This window comes from Crocuta crocuta, unplaced genomic scaffold (genome assembly GCF_008692635.1).
Source record: "Crocuta crocuta isolate KB4526 unplaced genomic scaffold, BGI_CrCroc_1.0 scaffold422, whole genome shotgun sequence".
Taxonomy (NCBI): domain Eukaryota; kingdom Metazoa; phylum Chordata; class Mammalia; order Carnivora; family Hyaenidae; genus Crocuta; species Crocuta crocuta.
Window position 1 is genome coordinate 575,209 of NW_027529554.1, and position 26,473 is coordinate 601,681.

At 38.6% G+C, this 26,473-nt stretch overlaps 1 protein-coding gene across 4 annotated transcripts in view; it reads left to right on the top strand.

Moving 5' to 3' along the window:
* Window positions 1-15,620: 15,620 nt before the first annotated feature.
* The window catches only part of TMEM144 (transmembrane protein 144), a 50,713-nt gene continuing 39,860 nt past the window's right edge, over window positions 15,621-26,473 (top strand). The window contains exon 1 of one of the 4 annotated variants that reach the window (XM_077761446.1): window positions 15,621-15,791. The gene's annotated coding sequence lies outside the window, so the exon portion shown is untranslated. Of the gene's footprint in view, window positions 15,792-25,962; window positions 26,078-26,100; window positions 26,220-26,473 lie in introns of those variants that run through there. The other 3 variants (XM_077761445.1, XM_077761447.1, XM_077761444.1) reach the window with 3 other exon arrangements.

Consider the following 26,473-nt stretch of genomic DNA (forward strand, 5'->3'; position numbering starts at 1 on the left):
TCAGAAGAAAAGAGAAAGATAATATGGCAGAAACAATACTGGAAGAGATAATGACCGAGAATTTTCAAACTGGCAAAAGACATCAATTCAAAGTTCCAATACACTCACTGAACTCAAGGAAAGATATGTCAAGGAAAAGTATCAATAACCACCTCTCAGCTAGTACTAAAAAACAAAATAGATACAGCTGAGAATTTGTAAACTGAAAGGTGGGTCAGAAAAAGAGATACAAACTGAAACACAGACAGTTACGAGGATAGAAAATACAGAAAGGAGTTGAAGAGAATTCTTTGACATGGTTATGAGAAAAGATTTAAAACAGGAATAATTTTAGACATAGAAAGAAAGGAGAGAATCTGACAATAGCAGTAGCTGAAGAAAAAAAAATGGCCGCCATAGATGAGATTCAAGAAAAGCTACAAACCCCAGGAAGGGCTATTACTAACAAACGTTTTATATAAAGGACACAGTATCAAGTTTGGATAGCTGTATTTTACAGTGGAATCTTAGAACTGGAAGAGGCCTGGGAGAAAAGCTGTTATAACACACTGATTTTAGAGAGGAAGCAGATGGAGACCAGCACAGGCAAATGACCTAAGGAAAGGCACAGATAAGGCACAGCCAGATTCAGAATTCTTGAATTCAAATTAGTCGATATTTTCATATACAAGGCTTTCTCTCTCATTTAACTTTATGTGTCAGCAGCCTTATCCAAAGATATAGATCATTCTATCATTTTTAAATTATATTTTCTTAATTAAACTATTTTTAAATCTTTCTTGCTGACTTCCAGATTACCAAACAGACTGACAGTGTAAAAAAGTAATTCTAGGTCAATCAGGCTGCTTAATGTTAGAGGTAGAGCAGGGACAGAAATTCAGATTATTGAACTTCAATTGCAGAGTACTTTTCATGTCCAGCCTGTTGGTGGTGTTTTTTAATAGCTCTTGAGGATTGCATCAAAGACCATAAAACTCCTGTTCTTTTACATTCAATGTTAGCAATTATTATCTTGCGACTCAATCAATTTTTGTTTCTTTAGTGATTTTTTCCAGATATATTTGGGTATAATTGACAAATAAAATTGTATGTATTTAAAGTGTACAGTGTGATGATTTGATATATGTATACATTGTGAAATAATTTCCACATACAGGCCCATGCACGTGCGTGAGTGCATACGCGTGTGCACACACACACACACACATGTACACATAAACACACAGCTTCTGTCTCCAGCAGCTGGTCTATCTCAGCCAGATTTCACCTGTTTTCTGCACACTTCCAGTCTGGGGACGTGCTGTGGAAACCCAGTTCTTACTGTTCAAGGAAGAGTTGCGAGCAGGGAGTAGTTCATTGGGGTCAAGTACAAGGTCCAGGTACTTGATGGGGTTTACCAGGGCTTAACTAAAAGCCAAAAAAAGGTAGAAATAGTTCAATAGTGTCATCAGCCCACCTTAACTCTGCCCACAACCCAGAAACACCACCGGCTTTTAGAGACTGACCTTTAAATTAGGGCAGCCAGATTGCCAATGTGCAGCCAGGCCTGCTACTTTGACTACAGCCAAAAGGGGCAGTGTAAGTGAAGGGCCCTGGAGCTTACTCCTCTTTAGGTTCATGCTACATCTATGTCTACATGGAAGCCTGGGTTAAGAGAGACCCATTTTGCCAGTAGCCAAGCAACCCTGGAGAGTTGGACAATCAGGCACTATGCTGATAGAAAAGTTGAATTCTCTACCTCACAATACAGGAAATTTTATTTTCCTGCACTCCTTTCTCCAAGATTAAGTTAGTATTTACCTATTCTTTCTCCCTTGATTTATTCTTTCTCTCTACATCCAAGAATTCCCGCTGCTTGTTTCCATTATTCCAACTCATCCCATGGTATTGTCATTTGACATTAGTTGGATATTCTTTTCAGTTTCTGGCAACAGAAAACCCAGAGACCCTACTCAAGCTTCCACAAAAAGAATTTTATTGGCTAGTTTCGCTCAAATATCTAGAGGTAGAGTAGGCTTGAGCTCAGTTCAGCCATGTCGGGGCTAAGTTTCTTTGTGACCTTTTAGGCTGTATCCTTGGCTGACTTTCCTCCTGATCACAAGGTGGCTTCTTGAAGAAACCGCAGACTCTGCATGCTCCCTCTTTCGCATCTAGGTAAAAAAGATTATAAGCGTCTCACAACCATCAAACAAGATTTCTGAGCTTTGTGCAGAATGCAATCACTATAGATAAGAGTGTCATAGAGGTTTACACCTTGGCTTCATGCTTATTGCTGAAACAATAACTGTTGTAAATGATTTTGAATTGCCCCTGGAGCTGGATGTGATATCCATCCAACACGAATCCTTAATCTCCTGGCTGCTACACAGTGGGAAACAGAGCGGTGTTAGGCAGACAAACAAAACATCCATTATAACTATGGTGGACTTTTTTTCTATTGTCTCTATAAAACCACGACAGCCCAGAAGATAGAGACATATCTCTGCATCTTCAGGCCTTACCTCATGGCTGGCATATAATCAGTATTCAATAGTCACCTGAAAGAACAAATAAAATAACTGATTCTCCTCAGAAATCTATTTGTCATCAACCATCCTGTAATTCTCAAAGTATATTGTGGTTGTAATAATATTTGCACAACACTTTATTGTTCAATCCCACCCTTTGTGGTTATAATTTTTACCTATTCCTTCCTGGGTGTTTCACTTCGTTTCAACACATTACCGATTATTTTTAGAGCTGCTATTAACACAGACTTCAATTGCTGTCCTGTTTTCCCCTTGAGCAGTGAAGCAGTTGTCATGGAAACAGAATCCAATCTCTCTCTCTCTAGAGCCTCACATCAATGCAATTTGATGTGGGGGATGAACACACTACCTCCTACCTGTATTTTAGAAGTCTGAAGATATATTACCACAAAAGATGCAGGTCGTTACTGGGTTAAGGCATACTCGATGAAGTATGGGTTTGACAGCTTGTCCAAAAGATGTATCAGAGCTCTCATCTGGAATTAATACCCTAATCAGAGTTGGAGAAAGGTTTTCATGCCTGAATTGACTAAAAATTCTAAGTCCCAAGGTAAATTTTATTTAAAGACGGGAGGAAGGATCATTTTAATTGGCACCACACATTCAGCACAAAGTCACAGACACATAACCTTTCTCAGAGAACCATGTATAGTGATTACATGGGCTCGTCCCCCCTCCCACCTCAACTCCATAGCACCAAAAAAGTGAGGTTTGAAATTGAATCCAGGTTGACTGATAGGGTAAGAGAGGAGTAATTTCCCAAGAATCTCGGCTGAGTCGGCTCCCATCAGCCAAGGACAATTCTCTCAAAAAGTTGTAGATCTAAGGCTTAGCTTCAGTGATCTCAGCATGTGGGAGAAGGATACACCAGTTATATGGGAGACTATGTAGGGAGCCAGCGGCATCGACTGCATACGAGTAGAAATGGTTCACCACCAGGTCCTAAACTCTCAGATGAAACAAATTTTCATAGTGTAAAACCAAGCTTTGACTTTGTTGGCACTCCGGAATCTTTTATTTGGTGGCCGGATGTGTCATGATGGAATTTTCTATCCTGCAGTGAGATATTTACATAGCCCATCTCTATAGGTATAAATCTGAGGTAACCTGAGTTAACCCAAGGACATGGAATAGAAGAAATGAGGATGAGGTAGATACAGGTGAGAAGAGGGCAAGCAAGAGAAATATTAAAATACTAGGCCCAACTGTATCAACAGGTACCTAAAGTATAGAGACCTAAGCAAAGTGAGTAGTGAGGAGACAAGATGCAGCCAACTAATCATAAGGGGTATTGAATCTTAGAGATAACAGTGAGCACATAGATGAGAAATACAGCAAAAAAGGGACATGTGCAGACTGAAACAGCATCAATAGACTGAAATCATGGCACCAGAAAAAGAGAGGAGGCTAGGCTATAAGACAACAGTCAGGATCCCACCCTGATTTCGTTGTAGGATTCTAATAGATTCTGTTATGGGATCTTTTTCTTGGTGCAATATTTTTCAACTGGCGAAGCCCAAGGCTTGTTTTTTGGATTCGTTTTGTTTTTGACCATCTGCTTGTTTGGTTTACAATCTTGACCCTATCAAGGTGACATTTTAAAGATCATACTCAGTATTATCTACTTTCAGGCTATGCCTTTTCTGTCTTTGGGGGGGAAAAAAGGAAGCTTATCCATGAGATAGATCAAGCCTACTTCTCCAAATTCCCTGTTTTCCAGTTCTGCTCTTTGTTGTGTTAACCCTTGTCCTCATCCTATAGCCTCATTCCAACTGCTCCCTGGGAACATTCAGTTCTCATGATTTTCCCAGGAGAGAAGCAGGTCAATATTATTAGTGGAGTGTATTCTGCATACCAGCAGCTTTGGAAATACTTTTTGTCAAGACATGCATAGGCATTCTCACACTGAATATCTACCTCCACAACAAAGCTGGCCCACACTTGGCCCATTTCTACCCAGGACTCAGGAGCATTCAAGCTTGCCAGGTTCTCTGCAAGGTATTAGTTGGGGCTGGGTTTTTTTTTAGTTTTGTTTTGTTTTGTTCTGTTTTTTGGCTCCTTCATACTAGACCCATTTCCAAGTGGTTGGGTATAGATCTTGTTCTTACTTGCTTTGCTTTGGAAAAATTCCTGACCTTCTCATATTCTGACTCTCTTTTTCTCTATACTCCTTAAACCCCAACCCTCCACACCTGCCCCCACTTCATTCATTATGTCTGTCCTTGCTTGCTCACTCATCTTATTTTCACAACCCTACTACATTTTACTCTCTTAGTCCATTATAGAATGGCTAGAAGGGCTAGACTGGATTGAATGTGGGAATGTCATATGAAGAAATGTCAGAGGATGGCTTAGAGCAGGGCCAAGGCCTTGTAGGCCATTGTGAAGACTTTAGCTTCTACTTCTAAGGAAATGGGGAGCCAATGGAAGGTTTTTCAGCTAAGGAATTGACATTGTCTAAAAATGATGGAAAAGAATCACTCCAGTTGTTATTTTAGGGACAGACTGGGGTGAGAATGAGGGCTAGGAGGGGCCACAAGAGTGAAAACCAGAAAACCATCTTCTGGCCACCATAAAACAATTTAGATTGAGATGATGGAGGCTTGACCCAAGGTGGTCACAGTAGAAGTGATAAGATGAGGTCAGATCCAGACATAAATATAAATACAGATATAAATATATGCACACACATATACATATGCATATACATATATATACACGTATGCATATATATATCCATAAGGTAAAAGGATTTCTTGACAGAGTGGACATAGGGTATGATAAAAAGGATAGAAATGAGGTTATTTCTATGGGTTTCTATCTGAAACCCATATTATTTAAACATTTACAGACTATTTCAGGAAATCATGATTATGCCAGGCATTATCCTAAGCCTTTTGCCAATCACAACTCATTTAATCCTCATAACCTTATGAGACTTATGTTATTAGTATTCTCATTTTATAGATATGGAACTTGATACACAGATTGCTTAAGTGACTTGTGTAAAATCCTTGTGGCTGTTGTTGCCATTAACTGAGATGGATCAGTGTAGGAGTGGAACAGATGTGAAACAGGTTTAGAGTCCTACTTTTCTACTTTTTAAGATCTAGAGACCCTTAACTGTCCAGGCTCAGTCCACATTTGCTTTCAGCTACTATTAATCCATGGTATATGTTTTTTACCCACTAGGATTATAGCGGATGCTCCAGGTTGGTACCAGGACTCCCACACCTTGGTCTTCTGCTAGAAATAGGGTTGACTGGTAACATTTACTAGTCCTTAGGGTGGGGGTGGGGGGTAGCACTTTCTGAGTATTTGCTGATTTTTGTGATGTAAATATTCTCACCATAGCCAATTTCAAACAACATGATTTTTCTGAATGTAAAATTTGGAAGAGATGCACACAATTTGTATAGCATACCACTAATTGGAGCCTTGACAATAATTTTAAAGCACTAGTAACTACCTAGCAGTTGCAGTTCAGGGCTCTCAAATGAGAGGGAGAATTTGGGATTGGAGATATAGCTGAACTAGTTGGGAAAAATAATTTATACCTGAACTAGAAATTGAAGTTTAGATGATAAAGCAAGAATAGACAGAATAAACCCAAGAATGTGGAATAATGAAGGGGCTATTTAACTATAGGAGAGGTCAATGGTTGAAATAGCTGATTCCCAATTGATGGCACAAAGGTCTAGAGCAGAGATGACTAGGATGTAAACCTGAAGAGACAGGTTCAGCCTATCAGAAGTCTCAGGAATAGGTAGAGGAATCAGAGAACTTCAAAAGCAGGCAGTAGCAAGAGATACTCAAGCACAGTGTTAGCCAAATGAATGTTTCTACAAACCATCTGCTTCTGCTTCTGAATCTCTAAAAGGCATTTAAATAAAATATTTCAGATGCAACCTGGAACCTGCTTAGGATTCTGTGTGTCCTTCTCTCTGTTTGCACTCTGTCTCCTTCTTTCTGTCAAAAATAAACATGAAAATATCTTTTAAAAATAAAACATAAATAAAAATAAATAAAAAATATTTCCGATGCAATATGTCTGGGTTGAGTAAGAGCCAAGCTCCATAAGTGATTTATATGTAATACTACATTTGAGAACCTGGTAAATAGTAAAGGTAGAAAGAGTCAGGTTATCAAGGTATTCCAAGAGCAAGTAAAAGATACCTGATTTGATATTGGCATTTAGGAAAAGCTTTTCAGCAACACCTGCAAGCAACAGGACAAAGATAATACAAAGCGAAGTAAATGTGACACACAGGTAAGACGGATGCTAAGACCTTACCTTAGTAAAAGTCCACAAAGAGACACCAAGGAACACATGAGGCATCCTTAGCAAAAGTGCACAAAAACTCCTGTACACAGAAGATGTTTTTAGCTTCTTGGCAGTGAGTGCCAAGAGAAAATTTTATTCAGGGACATGACACCACTATTTTACCTGCACACTAGGGTGGAGGATGGAGTGCAAAGAAACAAGACCAAAAGTAAGAAAACTAACTAAGGGAGTATATCAAGCAGATGATGCTAAAAGCATAAAGAACAGTGGCGACAATACCATGGAACAGTGAAGCTGGTTTGAGAAGTATTTCAGTTAGAACTCATAGGATATTTGACTGGCTATAGAGAGGAAGGAATAGGCAGAAACGGAAGAGGATTCCCACATGTCCAAAACGGGTGATTCAGCAAACACTTCCATTCTGAGAGATAAGCACCTAAGAAATAGAGAGATGAAAAAGTGTATATTCATCAAGACTCTTGATTGCAAATGAGAGAAAATAACTCAATTGGCTTAGGGGGTAAAATGACTTCTCTTGCCACATGCAATCTAAGAAGGTATTAAACCAACAACAGTGTAGTTAACTGTGATAGCTATGGTGTTGTCTTCCTAGAATATATTTTGATATCCGTTTTAATAAGACTTGTTATCTTTTGAGTACAGCTATGTCTGGCCTACCCGCACACCTAGAAACAGCACACGAGTTGGGCCTGGCCAATCAGAACACGCCATGCTTTTGGCCAGAGTGATTAGCTCAGAGGTGGGCCTAAAATCTGAGGTGAGCCAATCAATCAGGAGCCTCGGGAGACTTTTCATTAAAACTAACAGAGATTTCCCCCCTAGCTTTGGTCTTTGGGGTCACGGTTTAGGAAGGATGAAAGAACGCCACAGCTTACAACTTCAGCAACCTAGAAGAAGCCTAATTGCATGGAGTTCGATTGAGACCAAGTCAAAAGCTGAGGCAAACAGAGATGAGAGATGGATAGAAAGAGATCTGGCAGTTCTGAAGTGTGAGTTCCAGGCATAAATAGAGGCCTGGTTAATGCAGTTATTTCACTGATCCTATTAGCTACTTTAAGCTCCTTCCCAACCATATAAGAAAATAAATTCCTTTTTTCTCCCCTTAGTTGGTTAGCAATGGGTCTCTGTAATATAAAGTATACTATTCTTCGTTAATACCTCTGAAAGGCCAGAGATACAGCTGAGCCTCAGGGAAACTAGATCCAGGGACTGAAATATGACTAGTCCTCCCCTCTTTCATCCATGCCTCTCTCTGGATACTGGTTTCATTCTCTCTCACTACAGACTACTTTCTTTTACAGAGTTGGAAATGTGGCCACAACAGCTCCCTACTTTTGCTTTTCATAGGTTCTATCTCTATTTTTGAACCTGGTCCTCTCTATTTTTAAACTAGGTTTTTATCTCTATTTTTGAACTTGGACGCACAGAGAATAAATGGCAGTTTTACTCTCTGCCTTTTACTCTCTGTGCTTCCGAGTTCAAAAATTGTAAGAAAGGATTCTAACTGACCTACCTAGTGTCATATAATAATAGATCAGTTCATTGTAACTAGGGTTTTGAAAGACTATGATTGGCTTGGTTTAGAGGAGGTTGACATCCCTGAACCAACCAAATGAGGCCACTGGGACAGACTTATGTAAGAAAATAGCAACACTCAGGGAAGCTCAAGGAGGAGACAGAGGAGTAAATCCAAGAATAATTGAAGTACTAGTTCCAAGAGAAGAGTAAACATAGCTGTCAGTGTCCCTTACTGGAAAGATGATGTTTTAAACGTGGTTGAATTTGAGGCCCAGTGCAGGGCCAAAAGAAAGCCAAGGAAATGTGGCCAGTTAAAATTATCAGCCAAGTCTATCAGGGATAATTTATGGATATAATTGATTCTGATGAAACAGGTCACCTCAGACTATAAACTGCAAATGTAAACTGTAAACTATATATAATTTTACCCTAAGATTACTCAGAATTCCAGTTTTCAAATACAATCATGCACACTTTAATGTGGTTGTATGCTGTAGTATAGTGACATTGTGAGGCAAGAGAAGAGAAAGCTTTGAGAATCACAGAGGCAGGACCTCAGGAGCAAAATATCCTGATCTACGTCTCTCTCCTGTTGGGCAGGAGACAAGGTCATGGACTGGCAGAACCTCAGGACTCCAAGATTTTTGGTGTGAACAACTGGAATAAGGTTGCAACTAAGAAAAGGAAGATTATAAGAAGGGCAGAGTGGGAGTAAGTTTGAGTTTTCTCTCAGACCTTTAAGTGGAGTTGTCAGGTAAGCTATCCAAAATATGGGACTGGATTTCAGAAGAGCTATCTGAACAACATTAAGAGGTCAGGGATGAAATGAGAAACCACCCTAGCCGACTGATGGAGCCTTCAGAGGATAGGAGACAAACGAGGAGAATGTGGTGTTCTGGAAGCCACATCAATGAAAAACATCAAAAAGAAGGGGGAAAAAGGGGCACCTGGGTGGCTTAGTCGGTTAAGCGTCCGACTTTCGCTTAGGTCTTGATCTCGCGGTTCGTGGGTTCGAGCCCCGCGTCGGGCTCTGTGCTGACTGCCAGCTCAGAGCCTGGAGCCTGTTTCGGTCTGTGACTCCCTCTCTCTCTGACCCTCCCCTGCTCACGCCATCTCTCTCTCTCTCCTAGAAATAAATAAAACATTAAAAAAATTAAAAAAAAAAAGAAGGGGGAAATCAACTATGACAGATTCTGCTGAAAGGTCACATAAATAACGACAGAGACATAATTGTTAGATTTAGCAATGTGGCTGCCACCAATGGTTTTGACAGTTTCCATTAAGTGATGGAAGCAAAAGACAAAAGTTACACTTTGACCATGAATGTCAGCAGAAAAGACTGAAATTAGATCAGATGCAGTTCTGGAAACTAGAAGATGCATAAGATGGCTTAGGATTCTTGACTCTTCCATGTTCATAATATTGCATAAGCCACATCCTTCCCCTATAGTCAGGGACACCATGAGAGAGAGAAATACGGGGACTGAGAGGCTATTTGATAAACTGAGCACTATTGTGTGGCTTTTATTTTGCTAAAAGAGACCAAGTATTAGACAAAGCTCCTGTTTAAATGAATAGATTGGACTAGGCTTTCAATTAAGTTAATTTTTTTATTCCTTCTCATGAACAGTGGAGAAAAAAATCAAATCTTCTAAAGACAAAACTAAAGCAACTACATTTTATTTTCATACTGGATTTTTTTTTTTAATTTATTTTTAGGAGAGAGAGAGAGACAGCGTGAGCAGGGGAGGGTCAGAGAGAGAGGGAGTGACAGACTCTGAAACAGGCTCCAGGCTCTGAGCTGGCAGTCAGCACAGAGCCCGACGCGGGGCTCGAACCCACGAACCGCGAGATCATGACCTAAGCGAAAGTCGGACGCTTAACCGACTAAGCCACCCAGGCGCCCCCATATTGGATTTTTTTTTTGCCTGTGTTGAGTGTTTCACCTTCATGGGTCCTTTTTAGTATGTTTTTTCTTGTTTTATTTAGATATAATTGACAAATAAATATGGTGCGTATTTAACGTGTACAATATGATGATTTGATGTACATATCCATTGTGAAATGATTATCGCAATCAAGCTAATTAACATATCCATCATCTTACATCCAGTTACCTTTTTGTGAGTGTGTGTGGTGAGAAGGCTTAAGGTCTCTCTCAGCAAATTTCAAATATATAATACAGTATTATTCACTAGTCACCACACTGTACATGACATTTCCAGAAGTTATTCATCTTATAACTGAAAGTTTGTACCCTTTGGCCAACATTTCCCCATTTTCCTTGCCCCTCCACCTCCCACCAGACCCTGGCAACCACCATTCTATACTGTGCTTCTCTGAGTTTGACTTTTTTAGATTCCGTATATAAGTGAGAATGCAGGGCTTTTTCCCTTTCTGTGACTGGTTTATTTCACTTAGCATAACATCCTCTAGATTCATCCATGTTGTCTCAAATGGCAGGATTTCCTTCCTTTTTTATGATTGAATTCTCTTCCATAATAATATATATATAATATTCCATTATATATAATATTTCCTTTATCCATTCATCTATTGACAGGCACTTAGGTTGTTTCCTGAGGTTGGCTACGCTACAGTGAACGTGAGACTGCATATCTCTTTGAGATACTGATCTCATTTCCTTTGGATGTATACCCAGAAATGGGGTTGCTGGATCCACTATAAATATTCATTAATACACTTTGCATATCAGATGCATAGCTTATGGTTTTCAATTTTTTTCAAATATATCTAATATTTTCCTTGTGATTATTTGGCAACTGTAAAGCTATCTCTTACTAGTGGTTTTGGTCCATGAAATTGAATTACGTCCAATTTTTATCTTAAAGGGAGAAATCAATATGATAAGGCTGAAAATGAGACATCTACCTGAAAAATATAAGGATAGTGGTGGCAGAGTCAAAATAGGAGGACTCAGAAGTCAGAAACCAAAAAAGTCAAGATGTAGCTGATTATAGCAGTGAAGGAAGCAAACTTAGAGAATTTTCAAGGATGCATGTCAAGACACATAGATAGGTTAGTTCTTTACCTGCATCAGATACTACTTGCATGTGCATTTCAGGTCTATGTAGTCAGAAAAGAGCACATATCTCCAATATTTTGAAAATTTTATTAAGAACTAATAACTCTAAGTACTGAAACCACAGACATTTTGGCTTACAACTGCCACTGTCACTTAAGTGATTCCAAGCAAGTTATTCTTTGAACTTTGGTGTCCTCATCCATAAAATGTAGATTAGAATATCATGTGCTTCCTCAAGTTGTTCTAAGCCTGGAACAAGATAATGACGATAAGAGTCTTATGTGCAGTGCCTACCTGAAGTAAACGTTCAATAATTATTTGTGTTGTTTTTATACTCCATCCAGAAGGCTTTCTTTTAGAGCCCCATCAATACGTTTCTTTTCCTGACTTAATTCTCCACCTCACTTAGAGCTCTTGCTAGACCTCATCAATGATATGCCATCAGCAGCCCTGATGATCATTCTCCTTTGTCATTCCACCATAAGTATTATGCTGACTTTCCCCCGTGGAACATTGTTAAAGAAACATCACATGGTCATACCAACCAGCAAGGTGTGAGAGGCCATATATGTTCATTGGAGGGCATGTTAAAGATTATTTATGCAAAAGGATATCTTGGCTAAGATTGAACTCAAGAGATTTTAAATTTCTGAAGAGTAAATTTAAGCAAATCTTTTCACTGAATGTAGCATTATAATAAGTTTTGGTCTTCTAAAGATGTAGACAATTACCTAGACAAACCATTCCTTTGTTTTTAGAAAATCAACAGGTGAGCCCTTTAACTATATCAATTTAGGGCAAGTCCTTTGTTCTTGACAAAATTGTGGTGCCCTGTGGGCTGGAATCAAGTGTTGTGGTTTGATCAGTCATTATGCAAGGTAGAATCAGAGTTGGATCTGTGAGAATATGGACTTCATTTCTATTATTATAATTATTATTATTATTATTATTGATTGACTTGTTTCTCTGACATTTTGTTTTCTTTTTGTTTGTTATGAGTCTTGAGGATTACTTCTAAGAGAGGAAGCGCAGAAGAGAGAAGCAGCTTCCCTGAAAGACTTAGCAGGAACAGAAAGCTCCAAGCCCCAGAAGGTATCATAGTGAGGACAGACATCTCCTGAAATCCATATGGAACTAATCAATGCTTGGTTCCCTTGGAGAGCACCAGCTATGAGAACATGGCTATGATGCCACATACTCATCAGCCACAGCAAGAGGACATCTTTCTCAGCTGACTTGGATGGTAGTGATTGTTAGCCCAGGAAGCTAAAACAAGAAAGGAAGAATATAAAGACGTCACACTGGGAGTGTGAGCACTTGGGAGGCTCCCTTTGGAGGCTGCCAGACATAATTGCAAGATACTTGGATGCTGAGGTCTTGTTAACATACTGTGGGAGGCATTGTAATTTGGGCATTAAAATAAAAGAACCTTGAGATACCACCTCACGTGGGTCAAAGTAGCTAAAATGAACAAATCAGGAGACTATAGATGCTGGTGAGGATGTGGAGAAATGGGCCACCCTCCTACACTGTAGATGGGAATGTAAGCTGATGCAGTCACTCTGGAAAACAGTGTGGAGGTTCCGCAAAAAATTAACAATAGAACTCCCCTATGACCCAGCAACAGCACTCCTAGGAATTTACCCAAGGGACACAGGAGTGCTGATGCATAGTGGCACATGGACCCCAATGTTCATAGCAGCACTTTCAATAATAGCCAACTCATGGAAAGAGCCTAAATGTCCATCAACCGATGAATGGATCAAGAAGATGTGGTTCATCTATACAATGGAATACTACATGGCAATGAGAAAGAATGAAATCTGGCCATGTGTAGCAACGTGGATGCAACTTGAGGGTGTTATGCTGAGCAAAATAAGTCAGGACGAGAAGGACAGATACCATCTGTTTTCACTTATAAGCGGAACAAGAGAAACTTAACAGAGGACCATGGGGGAGGACAAGGGGAGAAAATAGTTGGGGAGAGGGAGGGAGGCAAACCGTGAGAGACTCTTGAATACTGAGAACAAACTGAGGGCTGATGGGGGTGGGATAAGGGAAGGGGGTGGATGGGCATGGAGGAGGGCACTTGTTGGGATGAGCACTGGGTGTTATATGGAAACCAACTTGACAAACTATTTTTAAAAAAGAATAAATAAATAAATAAATAAAATAAAAATAAAAGAACCTTAAATTTGTATACAAAGATTGATGAGGAGTTCTCCCAATCTCCTTGCACTACAATTTTTTTTATTGGATACAAACTCTTCAAGTGTCTTGAACAAGATTACCCAGGAAGAGACAGTGACTTATGCACCAATATTTTAAACTATAGGAAGTTATAATAATACCAACTAAGAAAGTAAAACAAAGCAAAAATCTTCTCTGCTGTTCATTAGTCCAGAATCAGAACTATAGTTAAAGCCAAGTGCAAATTTATCAGAAAACAGCATTTCTCCCTAATACATGCTACAGCCATAAAGTATCATAAGAGCCCAAGTCTTGTAGTATCTAGTGACTTCTTACTGAGAAATCTTTTTCTCTAAAAATCAGAGACTATCAGAAACACTTTGGTTTGAAATGATTTCAGTAGTAATAAAACATCCCACTCTTGTCTGGAAAAGTTCAGCTGTGACACAGAGAACCAGCCATGATTTAGAGGCCATGTACAGAGCTTCAGACAGTGGGTCTCTGCAAATAACACTTGACATTTATTTCAACTTTCTTTCCAAGAAAGGTCCACTTTAGGAGCACCTGGATGGCTCAATCAGTTAAGTGTCCAACTCTTGATCTCAACTCCGGTCTTGATCTCAGGGCTGTGAGTTCAAGCCCTAAACCCCAACTTGGGCTCCACGCTGAGCATGAAGCCTACTTTAAAAAGGTCCTCAAAAAAAAAAAGGTCCATGTCACATTCCAGAACTGATATTGGCCCCTTCATGTACAGCCCATCAAAACACTTGCATTTATACTGAAACTAAACTTCAATCTTTGGTAAAATCCTTAATTGTTTTTCCTTCCTTTGCTGAAACACCCCACAATTCCTTTGGTGTGCTGCCCCCAACATCTCAATGAGTCAGTAAACCTGGCTTATTTAGTGTACAGCTTTGTTGCACATGATCTGGGGAAAAGAACATATCTCACATTGTAGAGTCTCCCTTAAGCACATGGAGTTATCTGTATTTTATCCTATTCCATAAGCAGAAGTAAAGAAAACAATATAACTGCAAAACAAAATTTGTTTATAGATAAAAAGTTTCCATATTATAAACATAAAAAGTTCTTGAGACTAAAGAAGAAAAAATCACTGACTTTAAAATGAAAAACCGGGGTGCCTGGGTGGCTTAGTCGGTTAAGCGTCCGACTTTCGCTTAGGTCATGATCTCGCGGTTTGTGGATTCGAGCCCCGCGTCAGGCTCTGTGCTGACTGCCAGCTCAGAGCCTGGAGGTTGTTTCAGTCTGACTCCCTCTCTCTCTGACCCTCCCCTGCTCACGCTGTCTCTCTCTGTCTCTCCTAGAAATAAATAAAACATTTAAAAAAATAAAATAAAATGAAAAACAAAAAAAAGCCAGAATTGGTTTCCTTTCACTTTACTAAAATGTGGGCTGCTGCCTCTTTGAATACAACAGTGGTCAAAAAGAGGGGGTTTTCTCCTTATTAATATGATGAAGCAAGTAATATGACAATGACCACCGCTTCCCTTGAGAGATACTGAAAAACTTGAAATATGAACCTCAAAAACTCCTTACCCAGTCCTTATTCTTGACCTATGACCTTGCTTTCTATCTCACTGAGAAGCAGAAAAAACAAAAAGCTAGAAGAGAATGTGCTCAAACTCTCACCACTTCTCACCCTTCTGCAATTGCACCGATACACTGTTCCTATGGATGACCTCTCCGTGCACCTAACAAGAGCTATGCCCTCTGCTTTTGTGCTGGATCCCATGTGCTCGTGCCCAGGCAAGGGCATTGTTCCAGTAATTCTCTTCCTGTTTTCCCTGGCAGTCAGCATCCAAGTCAGCCCCCCGTGATCCTCAGCTCTTGGTATCCATGTCTCCTCTCTCACTGAATCAGGGATTAACTGTGTGACCCATAGAACACTGCAGAAACAACGGTGTGTGACTTCAGAAGCTAGGTCACAAAGGACAATGACACGTCCACCTTTTTAAATTTCTCACACTGGGGAAAACTGCACCATGTCATGAGATCATTCGAGTAGTCCCATGTGAAGCCCATGTGTAGAGGAACTGAGGTCTTCTACCATCAGCTGGACCCAACTTGACAGTCATGTAAGTAAAGCAACTTGGACGTAGAGCCTCTAGGCTACACGGATGACTACATTGTCAGATGACTGGAACCTCAGCCAACATCTGACAGCAACTTTATGAGACATTCGGTGAGAGTCTATCCAAGATGCTCTTGAATACTTGACTCACAGAAGCTGTGAGATATAAGTTTTATGTAAGCTACTACATTTGGGATAATCTGTTATGCAACAATGGATAACTAATACATCTCCTGTGATCAAAATACTTCAGTGGCTCCCAATTTTCCTGAAAGAAAGCCAAAGTCCTCTTGATGACTTCCATCCTGTTCACCACTGCTACCTAACTTCATCTCCTAACCCTTCCCTCTCCATCTTGGTCCCACCTATGGTGACCTCTTTGCCATTCCTCAAATATGCCTCGAGGCCTATACTCACCAGTCCCTCTCCCCTCTCCCACCTTATTCATGCCTTTATTCAAATGTCTCTCTCTGAGTGAGGCCTTTTCTGACTACCCTTCTAAAAATACATCTTCCCTACATACACCTACACTCACACACATTCTCCATTATTTCTTCCACCTTTGTTTTCGTATTTCCCTTAGCATATATTACTGTTTAATATACTATATATATCGCTTATTATCTGGCTCCCCTTTTAAGGTGAAAGCTTACTTGATGCAGAGATTTTCATCTACTTCCAATCTTTAGAGCAGTGTTGGATTTATTATAATACATACTTCATAAAGATTTGTCAGGTAAGCATATGAACGTTAAGGATGTAAAAAAAATTCAATTAGTAGTAACAGTAAAATGCTTCAAACACAGACCTTTTGTGACCCACTCCACGTTATAAAGCTGCTTCTAAATTTGATGTTACTAAAGGCTTTCCTCTCCTGAATAATTGTTTTACAAAAATAGCAGTTAAATGGAAAACTATCCTAACCAACTGTTTGCCTTTTTCTTTGTGAAACTCAGACCAAAATTGAAATTAAATGATAGTAATTATATGAGTCCTTAGGATCTGTACCTTTTATTTTGTTTTATCTTGATACCTTTCCTCTTTAAGCTCCTTGTTCTGTTTTTTAAGTATTTATTTATTTTGAGACAGAGAGTGTGCACGTGCACAAGTGGAGGAGGGGCAGAGAGAAAAGGGGGGGAGAGGAGCCAAGCAGCCTCTAAGTGCATAATTACATTATCTGATGAATCATCAGGTTTTTGATGCCTTCGCACAATTTGTAATTTCTCTTTATAGAGAGAGATCCTCAAAATGGGGAGCAGAAGTGCATACCTATAAGGTGTAAGCCTCCAAGATCATCAGCAAACAGGGGAAGGAGAGAAAATAACAGATTTTTTAAGATCTTATATCCATACATATCCCAAAGGGTCATAAAATGATAAACATGAGTTTAAAGATTACACATGGGAAACATTGGTTTTGATTCTATAGAAAAGAATAAAATAGTACTTGACAGTAAAAGTCTCACTTTATAAATACTTCTCATATTTAGTGAATGGTTGTAAAAGATAAACAAATAGTGTGTGTGTGTGTGTATACATATATGTACACACATACATATCACTGTATTTTAAATTTGATGTAGTTGGTATGCTTCACCTGACTGAGAAAAGAGTGTAAGTGCTATAAAATAATCACAAACACAAAATAATAATATTTTCATAGATTTATTATTTTTGGAACAGTTTTAGATAACAGAAAAAATAAGCAGGTAGGACAGAGTATCCATATATGGCCTCTCTCCCCCCTCACATTTCCCCTATATTAACATGTTCATTAGTGTGTATCATTGCATATTAATGATGTGTTGCATCTTTACAATTGATGAGCCCATATTGATAATTTACTATGAACTAAATTCCAGAGCTTATATTAGGGTTTAGTCTCTAGGTTGCACAGTTCTGTGGATTCTGGCAAATGTCATATACCCATCATTAGAGTGTCATACAGAATAGTTTTGTTGCCCTTACAATCCCTGTGTTTCACATACTCATCCACCCCTTCTCTCTTTGAACTCTTTGCAAACACAGGCCTTTTCACTGTCTCCATAGTCTTGCTTTACCCTGAATGTCATAGAGTTGAAACCATATAGTATGCAGCTTTTTCCCATTAGCTTTTCTCACTGGGCAGTACACATTTAAAATTCATCCATGTCTTTTTGTAATTTGATAGTTCACTTCTTTTTATTTTTAGATAATATTCCACTGTATGATGTACTATGATTTGTCTATCCATTCACCTATTAAGAGACCTCTTGGATGCTTCTAGTGTTTAGCAATTATGGATAAAGCTGCTATAAACATTTATGTAGACCCAAGTTTTAAGTGATTTCGGTAAATACCTAGAAACATGATGGCTAGATAATATGGTCAGACTATATTTAGTTTTGTAAGAAATTGCTAAAGTGTCTTCCAAAGGAACCATATACCATTTTGCAGTCCCACCCACCATGAATGAGGGTTCTAGTTGCTCCACAGCCTTACCATCAATTCACTTTGTCAGTCTTGGATTTTAGCTATTCTAGTGGGTGTACAATGGTTTTAAACTGCAATTTATTTTGCACTTGTTGTTTTAATTTTCAATTGACTAATGATATATTACTTTGAGCATCTCTTTGTATGATTATTTGCCATTTTTATAATTTCTTTACTGAGACCTGTTCTGATCATTAGTCCACTTTTCAACTTGTGTTGTTGACTTTTAAGGATCTTAAATATTTTTAGATGGAAGTTGTTCATTAGATATGTATTTTCCAAATATTTCTCCCATATGAGGGCTGTCTTTTCATTTTTTAATGTCTTACAGAGCAGTTCTTTCATTTTAATAAGTCTAATTTATCAGTTGTATGCTTTATTGATATGTGCTTTTATGATTGTGCTTTGTTTATGAAAGCTCATCACCAAACCCAAGTTCACTTAGATTTCGTACTATGTTGTCTTCTACAAACTTTTAAGTTCTGTGCCTCACATTTAGGTGTATGGTACATATTAAGTTGTGAGAAGTGTAACGCCTGCATCTAGCATTGTTTTGCACATGGATGTCCAATTCTTTCAGCACCATTTGTTGAAAACCCTATACTCTGTCCACTGAAATGCCTTTGCTCCTTTGCCAAGGAACAGATGATTGTATGTGTTTGAATCTGTTTCTGGACTCTCTTTTCTATTCCACTAATCCATGTGTCTATTATTTCACCGATACCACATTGTCTTCATTGCAGTACTGGATAATAAGCCTTGAAGTTGGGCAGTGTCATTTCTCCAACTTTGTTCTTCTTCAGTATTGTGTTTGTTAGCCTGGGTATTTTGACTTTCCAGATAAACTTTAAAATTGATTTGTCAACATTCACAAAATAATTTGCTAGGATTTTGATTGGGATTGCATTGAATCAAGACCCACTTGGGAAGATGTGACATCTTAACATTACTAAGTCTCCTGCTCATGAACATGATATCTCTCCATTTATTTAGTTCTTTGATTTCATTCACCAGAATTTTGTTCTAGTTTCTTGCCATTAAATATGTTTGATGTAGGTTTTTGGTAGATGTTCTTTATCAAGTTGAGGAACTTCCTTCTCTATTCCTAGTTTGCTGGGTATTTTTATTATGAATGGGTACTGGACTTTGTCAAATGTTTTTGCTGTACCTATTGATAGGATCCCATGACGTTCTTGTTAAGATGTTGATATGATAGATTACAGAAACTGATTTTTGATTGTTCAACCAGTTTTACATACCTGGGATAAATCCCACTTGGTCATGGCATATAATTCTTTTTATACATTGTTGGCTTATATTTGCTAATATTTTGTTGAAGGCTTTTGCATTTATGTTCATGAGACATATTGGTCAGTAATTTTCTTCTCTTCTAATGTCCTTCTAACTTTCTTTTAATTTTCCTAATATCTGATTTTAGTATAAAGACAATGCTGGTCTCAGAATAAGTTAGGAGGTGTTTCTGTTGCTGTTTTCTGGAAAACATTGTAGATCATTAGTATAAGTTCTTGTTTAAATGTTTGATTCAAGGGTGAACTTTCCTAGGCCTGATGCTTTCTGTTTACAAGGCTACTAATTATTGATACAATTTCTCTAATAGATACAGGCTTATTCAGATTATCTATTTCTCTTCAAGGGAGTTTTGGCAGATTGTGTCTTTCAAGGAATTGGTCTGTTTCATCTAGGTTATCAAATATGTGGGCATGAAGTTGTTCATAATGTTCCTTATCTTGTAACATCCAGAAGATCAGTAGTGATGATATCTTTTCCATTTCTAGTAATAGTAATTTGTGTCTTCTTTTTCTTTTTTTTTAATTAGCATGGACAGAAGTTTCTTAATTTTATTGATCTTTTCAAATAACCAGCTTTTTTCATAGATTTTCTTTATTGATTTCTGTTTTTCAATTTTATTGATTTATACTCTAGCCTTTTTCTTCTTTTCCTTACTTTGGCTTTAATTTGTTTTTCTGTTTCTAGTTTCCTATTGTATACACTTAGACTATTAATTTCAAAGCTTTTTTCTCTAATATATGAATTATATCCCTCTAAGCACTGATTTCACTGCATCTCATAAATTTCATAAATAGTATTTTCATTTTCATTTAGTTTGAAGTACCTTTTATTTTTAGAGGTGTTTTTTACACTTCAATATTTTGTGATCTTCCAGCTATCTTTCCATTATCTATTTCTAGTGTAACTTCATTGTGGTCTGAGAGCATGCTTTCTATGGTATTTATTCTTTTAAATTTATTAAGATATATTAAATAGCCCAGAATGTAGTCTCTCTTAGTCCCGGCTCTATGTGAGCTTCAGGAGAATGTGTAGGCTACTGTGGTTGCATGAAATTTTATGTAAGTGTCAGTTAGATACAGAGGATGATACTGCAATGCAGTTCAACTATATCTTTATTGATTTTTTTTTTTTTTTTTTTTTTTTTTTTTTTTTTTTGGTTTTTTTTTTTTTTTTTTTTTTTTTTTTTTGCCTGCTGGGTCTGTCAATTACTATGGAGGGGTATTGAAGACTCCAACTGTAACAGTGAATTTGTGTCAATTTCTTCATGCAATTTTAACTGCTTTTTCCTCATATATTCTGATATTCTGCTGTGATGTGCATAGATAAGAATATCATGTCTTCTTGGAGAGTAAACCGCATTATCATTATGTCATTCCTCTTTTTGTCCCTGATATTTTCCTTGTCCTGAAGTCTTCTTTTTCTGAAATTAAAATAGCTATCCCAGCTTCATTTTGATTACTGTTAGAATGGTGTATCTTTTCCACCCCATTTAATCTGTATCTTTCTAATTAAAGTAGATTTCCTGTAAACATCACATAGTTGCATTCTGTTTTTTATTTGCTCTATCTTTTAATTGCTGTATTCAGTTTATTCACATTTAAAGTGATTATTGACAGAGTTGGAATAATACCTACCATACGCTATTTTCTATTTGTTGGCCTCTTCTTTGTTTCCTTTGTCTTCTTCCCTTTTATTTTTTTCTAATTTCTCTGGTTTCAATTAGGCATTTTGTTTGATTTCACTTTCTCTTCTCTCTTGGCATATCAGCTATACTTCTTCTTACCAGAATTTCAGGAATTGCCTTAGACTTTGCAATATACATTTACAACCTATCTAAATCCACTTCCAAATAACACCTTACCTCGTCACAGATAGTGTGAGTACATTATAATAGACTATTCCTAATTCTTCCCTCCTGTCACTTCGGAGATTGCTATCATTCATCTCACTTACACTATAAGCTATATAGCCATATAAGCTACAACCATAAACTGTAACCACCTAATACACTGTTGGTTTTATTGTTTTGCAGCTATCTATTAGATCAGTTAAGAATGAAATTAAAAGTCTTATTTTGCTTTATTTTTTTCCAATGTCCTTCCTTTCTTTATCTGAATCCAAGTTTCTGAACTATATCCTTTTCCTTCTCTATGAAAAACTTCTTTGAACATTTCTTCCAAGATTGGTCTACTAATTAAAAATCAAAAGGGGAGCCTGGGTGGCTCAGTCGGTTGAGCGTCCGACTTCAGCTCGGCTCTTGATTTCACTGTTTGTGGGTTTGAGCCCTGTGCTGGCAGCTAGCTCAGAGCCTGGAGCCTGTTCTCAGATTCTGTGTCTCCCTCTCTCTCTGACCCTCCCCTGCTCACACTGTCTCTCTCTCTCTGAAATAAACAAAACATAAAAAATTAAAAAAAAATAAAAATAAAAAGCAAAACTATTCACTCAGTTTTTGTCTCAGAAAGTCTTTATTTTCTCTTCACTTTTATAAAAACAATTACCCTTGATACAGATGTCTAGGTTGGTGGACTTTTCTTTTAATATAAAATATTTCACTAAACTCTTTTCTTGCTTGCCTGGTTTCTAAAGAAAAGCCTGATGAAATTATTATGTTTGATCCTCTATAGATAAGGTATGTATTTTTCCCCTCTGGCTTCTTTCAATATTTTTTCTTTGCCTGATTTTTTGCATATTGAATATGATATGCCTACATGCAGATATTTTCTGTTTTCATCCTATTTGGTGTTTGAGCTTCTTGGATCTGTGATTTGGTATCATCTATCTAATTAATTTTGGAAAATTCTCAGCCATTATTACTTTGAATACTTCTGCTACTTTCTTTTCTTTCTGGTATCTCATTACCTATATTTGACACATTTTTGTAATTTTCCCACTTTTTTTAATATTCTGTTGTGTTTTATTTTAATTCTCTGTTCTCTCTACATTTAAGTTTGCAAACTTTCTACTGATATATCTTCAAGCTTCCTGACTTCAGCTTTAAAAAACCATTTTGTTTCAGTTGCAATGTTTCTGTTTTCTAGCATTTTCACCTCTCATATTATACATCTTTTCTTGTATGTTAACTTTTCCAATAGAACTCTTAGTATATTAATAATAGGTATTTTAAATCTGAAGTCTGAAAACTCCAAAATGTCTACCATATATATCTGAGTCTGGTTCTGAGGTTTGCTTTATATCTTTAAACTGTTTCTTCTTGCCTTTTAGTATTTTTTGCAATTTTTTTTTTATAAGTCAGATATGATGTATCAAATACTAGATACTGTTGTAAGCAGGTCTTTAGTGTGAGATTTTCTTTTTACCTAACCAGGAGTTAGACTTTGTTTAATATTTGCTACAGCTATAGGTGTCATAGGTTTCAATTTCCCTTAATCCTTCCTTCTGTCTCTTCTTTTGCCTTTGTGTTTTCTTAGAAACTCCTTTTTTTTTCATTTTTAAGTGTTTATTTAATTTGGAGAGAGAAAGAGAGAGTAACAGCGTGTGAGTGGGGGAAGGGCAGAGAGAGAGGGAGACACAGAATTCAAAGCAGGCTCCAAGCTCTTAGCTGTTAGCACAGAGCCCCAGGTGGGAGTCAAACTCAGGAACTGTGAGATCATGACCTGAGTGGAAGTCTGATGCTTAACTAACTGAGCTACCCAGGCGCCTGAGAAATTCCTTCTTAAACACTGTCTGTCTTGCAGCTCTCTCACTTGTAATCCACTGTTATTGTACCGGAACACGTTTAACATGGTCACAGGAGTGGAAGCACTCTGTAATCTTGTGTACTCCTTAATTTTAGTGAGTCAGCATCCCAGGACCCCTTTTTTTCCCTCCCCTGAAGAGAGACGGGAAGGCTAAAAGGGGCTCAAATCGCCCAGTTGCTCTTCTTCCAAGTCAGGTAAATTTCTGATAAAGAAGTTTACCTAAAAGGCTAGTTTTTATTTCTGAGAGCAGAAGGCTCTGGGCGTGTTTCATAATGGTTACTTTTTCCCTCCCTTTGCCAGAATCAAGAGGGAATTTTTCTCTGATCTTCACTGTGAGAACCTGGCAGGACTCCTGAAGGTAGACTCTTATTAAAGTGTGGGTGCTCCCCTGTCACTGGGTCCCCATCATTACTGTTGAAGAGCCCTCACCCATTACTGGCTCTAGTGGCTCGTAAGGTGCAATTCTCTGCATATACCTACCTCCACCGTTTTCAGGGAGGTGATTTATCTTGTGATCGCAATCACCTGGTAGATCTAAGAAGAGTTGTTGACTTTCAGTGTATTCGGCCTTCTTCTTGTCCTGATGACAGAAATGGTAACACCCAAGATCTACAAATGCCATGGCCGAAACCAGAAGTCTTAATAATATTTTTTATCCATTTTATCCTTTGACCACATAAAAGGGTGAGGTACACAGATCTCATTATGTCACAGATCTCATTATGTCAATAATAATATATACAAGGAAACAGGTTTAGAGAGATTAAATGACTTTTCCAGAGATAAATGGCTAGTAGATGAAACTAACCTGGATCTTCTAGTGGCTTCCCAAGCTCTTCCAACATACCTTTATGTTTAGACATTAGTGCACATGAAACAACCTCCAAGGAAAATCTGAGTTTAAGCAGAGGATCATCCATGTTTGGGTTGGATCTGTGGCATCATGTGAAAAGCACCAGTCCTGGGACATCCTTGTAATAAATGTCCTCAAGCCTGACTCAGCCCCCAACTCACTTTAAGATTTTAGGGAATTCACAATAGCGTGAGTCTCAGTTTCTCAATGTGAAGTCGAAGCAAGAATAAAGCACATGATCACTGAGGTCTCATAATCATGAAGTGAAACAATTCTAAGTTGGATTTTGGCCCTATATTTTGTGGGGAAGAGCATTTGTGAGGAAAGGGGAACTGCTTCCTCAAATTTTTCTGAACTGCCAAATTAATCCCTTCCCTTAGGTAAGAAGCCTCAGCTTTCTTAATTCTTTAAATGACATGATGCTTTTCCTTCTCATTTGCTTCTTGCACTATCATGTATAAATGTGAGTAATGTCTAAAGCACAATTTCCTTCCAGGATCCTTCCTCTGGGCACTCCCTATGCCTTCTCCCCTCTTGTAACTCTGCAATCATTACCAACCCCTGAAATATCTCAGTTAAATGTCACTTCCTCTGAGAGGACTTCCTTGATCTCTTAGACTGGGACAGAACCCAACATTTCTCCTTTCCCTTTTCTGAACTTATTTGTTTGTATCTATGTCCCTTGTTGTTCTGGAATCTATATAAAGGAAAGACTCTCTCTAGGCCACAGCTGAACTCTCAGGGCTCTTGAGTCCAGAACAGTGCTGCCCAACAGATAGTTTCTGCAATGATAGAAATATTCTAAAACCTGCACATGTGGCTACTGAGCACTTAAGAAGTGTCCAATACAGGGGTGCCTGGGTGGCTCAGTCAGTTAAGTGATCCACTTTGGCTCCGGTCATGAATGATCTCGAGGTTAGTGGGTTTGAGCCCCGCATCAGACTCTGGTGCTGACAGCTCACAGCCTGGAGCCTGCTTCAGATTCTGTGTCTCCCTCTTTCTGCTTCTACCCCACTCATGCTCTGTCTCTCTCTCTCTCTCTCAAAAATAAAATAAAATATTAAAAAATTGTAAGAAAAAGAAGTGTCCAATACAAGAGAACTACTGAATTTTTATTCTAATTTAAATGTGAATAGCCATGTGCAGTTAATGGCTACATATCAGGCAGTGGAGGACTAGAGCAATCTTTCTCAAGCTCTAAATCGAGATGTCAGGAATCTGTATTTTAGCTCATTCTCCAGGTAATTCTTCCCAGCAATAAAATTTGACACCTATTGATCTAGAATATGATTCTCGAGGCTGGCTTCACAACAGAATCACCTGGAGGAGAAAATTATCCTTAATCCGCATCTCCAGAGATCCTATTTCAGCTGGTCTGCTGTGGGGTCCAGGTCATTAGTATTTTAAAAACTAAACAAAGCAGAAAAATCCTCCTCAGTGATTGTAATGCGCAATCAACTTTAAGAGGCATAGACCTTACATTCTCACATGGTACTCAGTACCTATTAGATAAATATACAGGTAAATGGTATGGGTGCATTTATGAAGAATTACTGATCACAAGTGATATCTTGTGATGTCACAAGAGATGTTAATGACATTAGTGGTTCAGATGAATTTCTTGATAGTGATAACACATTCAATTTTCACAAAGCCTTTTACCATTGTGTGAAATTCCTTGGCCTTTTGTTTCATCCGTGAACAGGACAGATACTACCAACCTCTGTGACATTTAAAGGGTGACCCGCAAAGAGCTCCCTGAACAATCACCTCCTAAAATACACAAAAGCCGGTCTAGTTTGCTGGTTGATTGACAGATGGTCTGAGGACTCCTTCTCGGAGCCACGTGAGTCACAAGACCTTGCACTCCTGCGCTGGAGGAAAGTGTTTCCCAACCGGCTGCCTCCGGGTCCCTTTTATTAGAGCGCTTCCTCCTCCACCCGTCCGTCTGTCTGTAATAGTCCCCGCAGGAAGTAATGGCTGGCCAGGCAGTCTGGTCGAACCGAGGCGACAGACCTCTGGGTCACAGGTGCTAGACTCCTCCCTTCTCCCGCCCGGTCACAGGTAATTGTCCAAGCAGGAAGTACAGGCTGGCCACGCTGGCCCAGCCGCAGAGAACCGGCGGGCGCAGGCCGGCAGCCCAGCCGCGCGGTGGAGGCTTGGGTGGGTGCTGTGCTTGAGCGAGTTTCCGCCCGCCCTGAGCGCAGTGAGTACACGCTATCACAGGAAACCCAGTAGCTTAGCAGCCGAGTGTCTCGTGGTTTTTCAGAAAACGCTGATGATTAAAAAGAAAAAAATCAGGGCTCTGAATATGGACTTCAGGCACTGCGAATGTTAGCCAAGATGCCGGCAGAGCCTGGCAGGAGACTTGAGGAAATTAACATGAAACTAAAACTGAACTCTTAGTTGAAGAATGTTGGATCAGAACGTGCCAAACACTAACAATAGGAGTTTAAATGG